Below are 9,636 nucleotides of genomic sequence, written 5' to 3'. Positions count from 1 at the left end.
CTTATAACAAATATTTTTGGGTTGGTCTAAGTTAGCAAACCTATGGGATATATATATTACTGTTGTGTTGAAGAGTTTTAAAAAATATAAAAAATTATTGAAACCCACCAGATATAAATTCCATAACTTATAGTATGTGTCAATGTAAAACTCGATCATGCATAATTATAATCCAATCAAAGTACACTATAGCTGGGCCAAGTAGTGCCCATGCATGAGTGGACATGCATAAAGTGTTTACAATTTTTAATTCCAAAAGTTCATTATTTATTATTCGACCTTCCTGGATTCATAGCTAAACTATATATAGTATGTTCTCTTTAGTTTTTTGTTTGATTTGCTACGATGATTTGTCACCTCCTTTTATTATATGAGATTGTCTTTATCACGAACTAATTCATTAGAGTGTGTTGTCTTCTTCTACCTTTCTTTTACTATCTCATAATCTAATTTTTATCTGGAATTTGACTAGACATCTTCAATAAAATATTTTCTCTCAAGTAAATTTTTCTATATATGTTTAATAATTTAAATTCAATATTTCTGCTTGAATTGATAAATACAAGGAATTATTTGGGTCAAACAGTTAAGTGTCTAGAAATTCACCATTTTTTAAGATGGACAAATGGGGTGTTTGAAGTTCGAACCTCAGCCTTGCATATTTTATGCAATGTCTTTATTGACCGAGCTAAGCTCACAAAAAAAGTTGTCTTTCTACAAAATAATCTAAATTATCCTTTAAAAATAATTAAATTAAATAATCGGTTACTTCGAGTACAATTAAATTTAGACTTGACTATCGTTTTTTTTATCTCTCTAAATTTGTAATTTTGGTCTTTCACTCTGTCATTTTGCACAACACTAAAATTGGAGCAAAATCTGATCTCAAACATTTCAAATAATTTCAACACCAATCAGATTATCTGAATCTGGCTAGGATTTCTCAATGCCCTATAAGTATACCACCTCAAGAGGTAACTTTTTAATTTGTAATATTCGAGAGAATAATCAAATTATTCCTAACATTATGCATTTCATTTCAAGGCTGAAAGAGTAACTATGGTAGTGCTAGCTATAAAAGCTAACTATAAATTAAGTACATTACCCTTTCACTCTCAACATTCACTAATATTTCCTGTTGGGTGTCAAAGTGGACATTAGGATATTTGCCAAACTTCACTTCCTTACAAAGGGATGTGATAATTTATCTAATCATATTTAGAACACTTACAATAATCTCAAGGGTCATTTTTCTGCCTCAAAATCTTGAATATATTATAGACTATATTCGTCAAACAAAATTATTATTATAGACTATAATAAGCACTTTTTAAGATCACTAAGAAATATACTAAAAAGGCTCTAGATCACACATATGGTGCCAGCTGGTGGTGCTACTCTTCTCTTGCATGAATTTGACACAAAGTTTCTATAGGCAAGGGGCACCTGATGGGTATTTAGTGGACAATTCACTCATTTAAAATTTGTTATCCTTTTAAGCTTTATATGTGTTATTTTATTTTTCGATAAAAAGGGTAGCTTTATGATAGTTGTATGGATTCAATAATAATAAGCACAAATGTAATTGTATTATTAATTGTTTGAGTTCAAATGTGAGAGGTTAGACTTATATCGCTTATATATGATATAAACATTATATATTTAAGAAAGCTGACTCACTTATATAAAATTTTAAAGTTTTAAGTGGAGATGTGGCGTCTCACTATTTGACGTTTCTTCGGATTTTTCATATTTTTCATTTTACATTTAAGATGATGAAAATCAACCAATAGTTAATAAGGTTAATTTTGTAAATTAGTTATTATAATAATTTTTGTGGGACGAAAAGAGTGTTTTTTAGTTGTGTTTTTTTCTTCACATCCTAAAAAAATCAATAAATTTTGTTATTTTATAAGTTATTTCCCTCTTTGTAATAAATATTTAAGAATATTATTGAAAAATAGTAGTTAATTTTGCATTAAACTTTGCAAACAATAAATAAAGAAGAACAAAAAAATTCGACGGAAACGACAATTAAAAACAAAGGGAAGCGATACCGACACCGCTTAATCTTTAAATCATGATTCTTGATGTGACTTAATATCGGCAAAAACTCATTCAATTTTTTTTTTAATAAAACACATGAATTGGTTTTTTTAATAAATCACATGAATAGGCTTTAAAGCATGAATAAAAAATAGTGATGCAAAACTTTTGGGTGATCGAGATCGAAATCAAAAGTAGCAGGAAATTTTTTGGGAAACTAAAATGAAAAATTGATATTTTTTTAGTGGCAATATATATATATATATATATATATATATATATATATATATATAGGAATAAGATCAAATGATATCATGGTGTCAAACTAAATTTGACATCAAATCTTAATCATCTATTTTAATTAAATCTAAGGCCATAAATTACTTAGAGTATATGCTCTTTCTTTCCTTTTTTAGAGAAGCAACATTTTTCTTTCTTCTTTCTTTTGAACATATTATTTTTATTGGTTTACGATGGTTAGAAATTAATCAATTTTTAACAATTTAAGGATTTCCATCCTCTCAATTCATTTAGAAAAGGCTTCGATTAAAAAACTCATAAATTTTGTGGGTCAAGTAAATCACATTTAATTTGAAATTTCATTATTAGCAATTTAATTTTATACTAGTCATGTTTCAACTCCTTAAAGTGCTTACAATTCAAAAGACTTTGTCTTTTAGAGAAGAGTTTTAGACATTTAACAACCATCGAATATCTAGTTTTTATTCTTCATCGTCGTTGAGACATTGATTCAGAGACAAAATTGAGAGGAATTGGAAAAGAAATAGCAATGTAAATATGTGATCTGCTAATTAATGAAAAAGATTTATTTTGCTTCTCTAAAAAAGAAAATAATGAGCATATACTCCAAATTATTTATGGCCTTAGATTGAATTAAAATAGATGGTTAAGATTTGATGTCAAATTTAGTTTGACACCATGGCGTCATTTGATCATATCCCTATATATATATATATATAGAGAGAGAGAGAGAGAGAGCGACTAGAAAACATAAGGTCATTCCGGAACGTCCAAATAACAGCATGTCAAACAAGGATCAACCTTGACCTATAATATATCAAAAGACATATTTATCCCTATAATGTAAAGTTTGAACTAAACTCTTGTAGTTTAGCGTGGCTAAATTATCATTGGTTTATAATATTATATATATATATATTAATGATGCAAACCTATAACATATTAAGCACTACGGTGAAGTATTTAGGTGGGTACTCACCACCTAGTGGCGGAGCTAGAAAAAAATGTTAGGGTGAGCCACTAAAATTAACTATTGAAAAATTGTTTAAAGTCTCGCAAATTAGACCTATAATTGAATTATTTAAATTTTTCGGATGGGCCACTATACCAATTTGCGGGAATTTGGATCTACCAAAACCTAAAATCGACATAAAATTGTATAAAATCTCGCAAAATAGATCTATAATTGAATTATTTAAATTTTCGGGTGGGCCACTACACCATTTTGCAGGAATTTGGATCAACTAAAACAAAAAACCAACACAAAATTGCATAAAATCTCGCAAAATAGACCTATAATCGTTGTATTTTTAATTTTTTCGGGTGAGTGGCCCACCCCAGCCCATGAAGGGCTCCGTCACTGCCACCACCCTTATGTTTATGGTGCAGGTTCGATCCCTCAATCCAATTTTTATGATTAAACTTTTTAAATTAATAATCTCAACAAGAAATAAAAACGTAGAATGAGATATGAAATTTGAATCCAGGACACGTACATGAGCAACGAACTGCCAATAGACAATAGAAAGGAATACAAAATATTTGCGACATATATAATAAATATTTTGATCCCTTTTAAAAAAAAGGGGGTAATAATCATGTGTGACTATAGCCACCCCTACCGATGTCTTTGAATATCTCGCCGCAGAGGTAGTTTTTGTTCATTTTCTTATTCATGTCCAACTCATTTTCCTACCATTCATATCTTTTGATTACAATTAATCGTGTAATTCAGAAAATCAAAGTTTGGGTCAAACCACTACCACATGTGAAATTGTTGTTTTCAGCCTAAGAACTCAAAATCTATCTCACCATATTGGCTTCCTATCGAAGATAAATGTGCAAATTTCAAGCATAAAGCATTAACACTTCATTTGCAGTGACTATGCGTTATTATTGCACGGATAGATGTCTAGTTTAATTTCCATTCAAAAAAATAGTATTACTGCAATATTATAAAATCTCAAAAAATTTCCTATACATTAATTGCAAGTTGGGGATTGCTCTCTAGGCACTCAACAATTTCTCACAAAAACCTATTGAATGGCAATTAACTACCGTTCGCTATAAACGGAAGTTACCGTTAACTACCGTTTGACACTTTAAATCAGCTAAATTACTTTTTAATTCAGTTTAAAAATCTCTCCTAACAAGAGTTAATCATCGTTGGAGGTATTTTGGATAATTTGAGGTGCATGATAGCAATTGGTAGGTGCTTAAAGAGCAACTTCCTTACAAGTTTATGGTGCATGGCCCATTTCAGTTACATGTTAGTTCTACAGGACTCACTTTCTACATGCCTGATTTTGATTGTTGTTTTTCCCACTCTACTGGTTTCTCTTGTGCCCTACAAATTTCAGACTATATACCAAAAAGCATAAAATACGTTCTAAAACCTTCCAAAACAATTCAAAAACCCTCCATTGTTTTGGATTTTATAATTCAAATATAGTGCGTGAGAAGATTAAAGAGTGAGAAAAGAAACAATCTTATTTTTTTCTTCCACTACATACATCCAGTCTAGATGTTTTAAAAGTTTATAAGTATGTGTCAAGAACAATTATTTGAAAATAAATCTCTCAATCCTCTAAAAAAAACCTTTTAAAAGTAAACTTTCAAATGACTAAGGTGTAGTGAAAAAGGGAGGTGCGGAAAATCTTTTCTTAGTCTAAACAGTGACAAATTCATCATTTTGATTATGGGTCCGTATGGAATTCAAATGGTCCAAATTCTTTCCAAGTACTTATCCTAAGTTGTAAGCGTTAGGATATGTGAGAGATCGAGGATTCGAACTCGCACCTCAACATATGAAACATCTTAGTAATTTATAATTTATGTAGTTCAAAAAATTTATGTAGTTCAATTACACACTTTTAGAAAATATGGAACGTTTTTCATTGAGAAATGAGATTATCACATCGAAGTTTTGATGTCAAATATTGTAGCATTCTTTAGTTTTTGTGCATATTTTATAGAAGATAAAATATAAGAGATAATGTAGTGTTCTTATTTTGATGTTTAAATAACAACCTTTTTTAATAGTGATGAAAAAAACCACCAACATAACACAACATGGAAAAAATATATTCCCTTTAGTCACTATTATTAACAAATATTCATTCTTTCGATTCATTAAATAATTATTGTATTTGATTTATAATATACTGTAATTCATATACACCGTCTCCGTGAGTATAACTTAGTTGATAGGAACATTACATTTTAGGACCGGGTTTTGAATCCCGAAACCCACTTATTTACCTTAAAATGTGAATTCTAGCGGCTAAACTACTTGATAAAAAATAATAATTCATATACATTGGTTATTTGATTAAAAAATAAATATTTGTTTGGAATAATGATTAGAAGGAGTAAGTAATAGAAGTTGATATAATGTGGTCCTTACCAATAATTTCCCTAATAAGTTAAACTAGGTTTGATTCCCCCTTAGTAATGAAAACACAATCGGGTACACTACCTACTCATATTGGCACCACTCGAAGTTGTAGTTGTGTTAATGCATTGTTGTCTCAACCATGTACACCAAAAGTTTCTTGTGTCTTTTATCACCACCTATCAAATGGGTCGTTCTCCTAGCCATGTCTATATTGTTGCCGGTGGCTATATATCACCGGTTCCAAACTGTCTTCTGTCTTGAAAATCACACAAATTTCTCTTGAATAAGACTAATTGATAGTACATCTTCTAGATTTTGGCACCAAGTGCTTTTTTCTAATACAATAGAGCCTAAGCCCGAGAAAAGAAGGAAACTATGAAAGTAATCTAAGGAGAGAGAAAATCTATAAAATAAAATAAAATGAAAATCACATAAAATTGAATATTATTGATGTGTTTGAACGTTCTTATGTGAAAACCGTCCGAATCAATGTCCTATCCCTAAAATCATCGTCGGACACATACACTATCTAAAAGAATGGTTTCCTTCAAAAAAACAAAAAAAAACTATCTAAAAGAATAGTAGTTAAAGGTCAAAATCTTCATGCTAAGAACACAACTCACATTTGCAGGACCATCTACATATTTTGAATTCATTTGCTCCACCAAACGTGTAGCGCAACAAATCCACTTCCCATTGTTCCCTCTCTACAAACCTCAGAAACCTGCTAAACCTTCACCCCTTTCCAATGCTCTATATTTGGTAAGACACGTCCATCCACTCTTTATAATCCAACGTTTAAGAGTTGTTTTATAAGCCCAACATATTCAACACATAGTACCACGACTAGAAAGGGCTCATAGAGTTGTGAAGTCTCTTGATACATGCAAAGTTGTTTAATCTAATTGGCCGCAATGAGGGAGAAAGAAACTCCGCAAATTTTCCTTAGATATTCTAGAATTGGCGAGCAACATGGCATTAGTATTGGACATAATAGTACACCATAAAACAATACAAGAAAATAATTGTATGGAGAGAGAGAATATTTTTTATGTTGGAAAATAAAAAAGGGTAGATGATTTATATTTTGAACAAAAAGTTGTCTCATGATTTAGTTAAAGACAAGAATGTTTTTGTTGGTTAAAAAAAAATAGCTAGGTGTCAAAAATTATAGGTTTCTAATTTTTGTGTGGTTAACATGATGTGATGATCCAAAGTTAGGCTCCTTCAAAAGTTTCAACCGTGGTATCGGAGTTGGGTTCAAGTTTGTGGGGAGCAAGAGTGGTGATTTTTTGGTGTTGGATCAAGTAAGCATAAAGTCTCATTTGAGTGAGAGATTGTTGTGATGTTTTAAGTATGAATTAAAATCTCACATTAGATAGAAGATGACTCGTATATCTTAATTTCTTAAATTTTTTAAAATTTATTTATGTCAAAACATGTGAATTTTGGTTTTTGCATTCTATAAAACCTCATTTGAATTTTATCCCTCCAAATATATATATATATAGGGTAATGTTAATGCACACCCACTTGATTTTTAGAAGATGTGCATTAGCATCATATTCCTTTTTATTTTGGACTTAAATACACTTGACATCAACTAAGGAATTTGGATACTGATGTCAAGTGTATGTGGAAGCGAAACATATCCAACTTAATGGAGAGCTCACACTTAAGTTCCACATTGATTGGATAAAAAAAAGTGGATGTCAAACTTGTAAGTCAGTAGATTCATATACCTATATCAATGTAAGCTTTTAAAGTTTGAGTGAAAATTTAGTGTTCAATTCTTCTTGTCGGTTAATCTGAGTTCAACGTAATAATTCTTTAGTCTCGACTCACTTCTTGTATGGTTGATCTGAGTTCAATGTAATGATTCATTGGTCTCAGCTCAACAAATACTAGATATATTGACAGTATATAACACGACTATTATTTTGAATGTCAGTTTTTCATTGAAGATTTATCTCAAGAGCTAACCATATATAAACAAAATAACAAGAGCTAATTCCATCAACAATAAACATCTAAGAGTTAAGGATAGCTACAATGACTAGTTGGAAGTGATAAAGCAAATTTTGTGCTTATCCCCTAGCAGCAATGAAGCCCAAGAATTGTATGATTTCATTTTCAAGGATTGTTTTTTTCCTCTCTTTCCGTGATATTTTTTTTAAGGAATTGTTGACCCCATTTGTAATTTTAGTGGTTCAAATTCGGTTGGTGATAGAGGTTATTTCTTGCCGGTGCCACGGTTTTACGAATGTAACGTTTGCTTGATAGAGATATTATGGGAAAGTAGTGCACATAAAATTTAGTCAAGACATTGACAAAATACACAAAAGAACACATTCATTCATAGTCGTAGATATATACACAATTTCAAGCCACACGACATTGACAAAAATATGAACATTGTGCATATATAAGTAAGTAAGCAAAAACAATAAATTATTATGCTTTAAAAAAAATCATATTGCTTTGTTGGGTTAATTTTTCATATTGCTTTGTCACTTATTATAACTAGTGGTGTAAATTTTCATATCTAAGATTAAAAAAAAAAAACAATTGTGAATATTTTTACATCTTAAATTTGCAAGTATATCAATCTTCAATTTCAGTCGCAGAAAAATTATTTCTTGATTAAAAACAAACTTTTAAGTACTATAAAAGAGAAAATTAGTGTACATAGAATATGTTTGGCCCAATTTTTTTATGCTTAAAGCTACTATAAAATTAAAGTAACACATAAACCCTTTAAAGATAAAGTTGAAGTTGTTTGATGATTATATATTTTTCTACTAACTTGAAAACTATCTTTAAACAAAATATTGTTTGCTATTTTTTTTATAATGTCTGTTATAAAAAATATAATAAGTGAATGGAATATTTTATAGATAGAAGAAAAATTCTTGAAAACTATATTAAAAAAAGACTAATTTTGAGAATTATTTTTAATGAATTTTATAACATGTTTGAAAGATTCAATGATTGTTTAGAAATAATCATTTTCTTAAATAAACAGAAACTATTATGAGTTTTTTTTTTATAAGTGGTAAATAAAACTTCATAAACAATTATATCATCCAAATGAAAATATTTTACTAGAGAAATTATTTTAAAATAACTCAATAATATATAAATTGTAATTCATATATTATATTTTAATAATATCAAGAGTAATAATTATATCATAAACAAATAAATATTGATTCAATTGTTAAGGAGTTCACTCACTTATAAGATTGTGAGTTCAACTCACTGTCGATGTGAGGATCTCTTTAATGAATAATATATAAGTACCTCTATAAACTCTCTCTTTGGATTGTGATGACATAGAGTTGGGTGACATTGGTGACATTGACCAATCACAATGTCACAATGTTTGTGAAAGAGAGAGAAACACAAACATTATGACATTGTGATTGACCAATGTCACTAATGTCACCCAATTCTATGTCACCCAAGTATTTTCTTGTTTTCGAGGGAGAATCCGAATTCGAGCACGGTCAATAGAGATTGTAACAAATAATGTAAGAGCGTTGGGTGTTGTCGTTGATTGGGTAGTTGGGGTGTAGAGCTAATTGCATGGTTGTTCAGTTCACTTTTTCTCTAGTGTTTGTAACAACAAAATTTACTATTTTCTCGAAGTGTATTCTCTGTGTACTATAGAGGAAAAACAAAGGTTTTGGGATGAATTATGTCATATGAAAAATAATATGCAGAAGGGAGAGTGGTGTATAGCTATAGACTTTAATGAGACTATGAACATGGGAGAGAGAAATTGTGAGAGTAATTTTTAATTTACTACTCCCTCGATTCCTTTTTTAAGTGTCATTTTTTGAGAAATTTTGTTCTTGTTTAACTGTCACTTTTAAAGTTTAGTGCAACAATAAATGTTGTTTTACCGACATCATCCTTAATTATTTATT

This window comes from Medicago truncatula, chromosome 8, assembly GCF_003473485.1.
Source record: "Medicago truncatula cultivar Jemalong A17 chromosome 8, MtrunA17r5.0-ANR, whole genome shotgun sequence".
In the NCBI taxonomy this organism is placed as follows: domain Eukaryota; kingdom Viridiplantae; phylum Streptophyta; class Magnoliopsida; order Fabales; family Fabaceae; genus Medicago; species Medicago truncatula.
The sequence above is the reverse complement of the archived record's forward strand: the minus strand, read 5'-3'. Positions refer to the sequence as shown.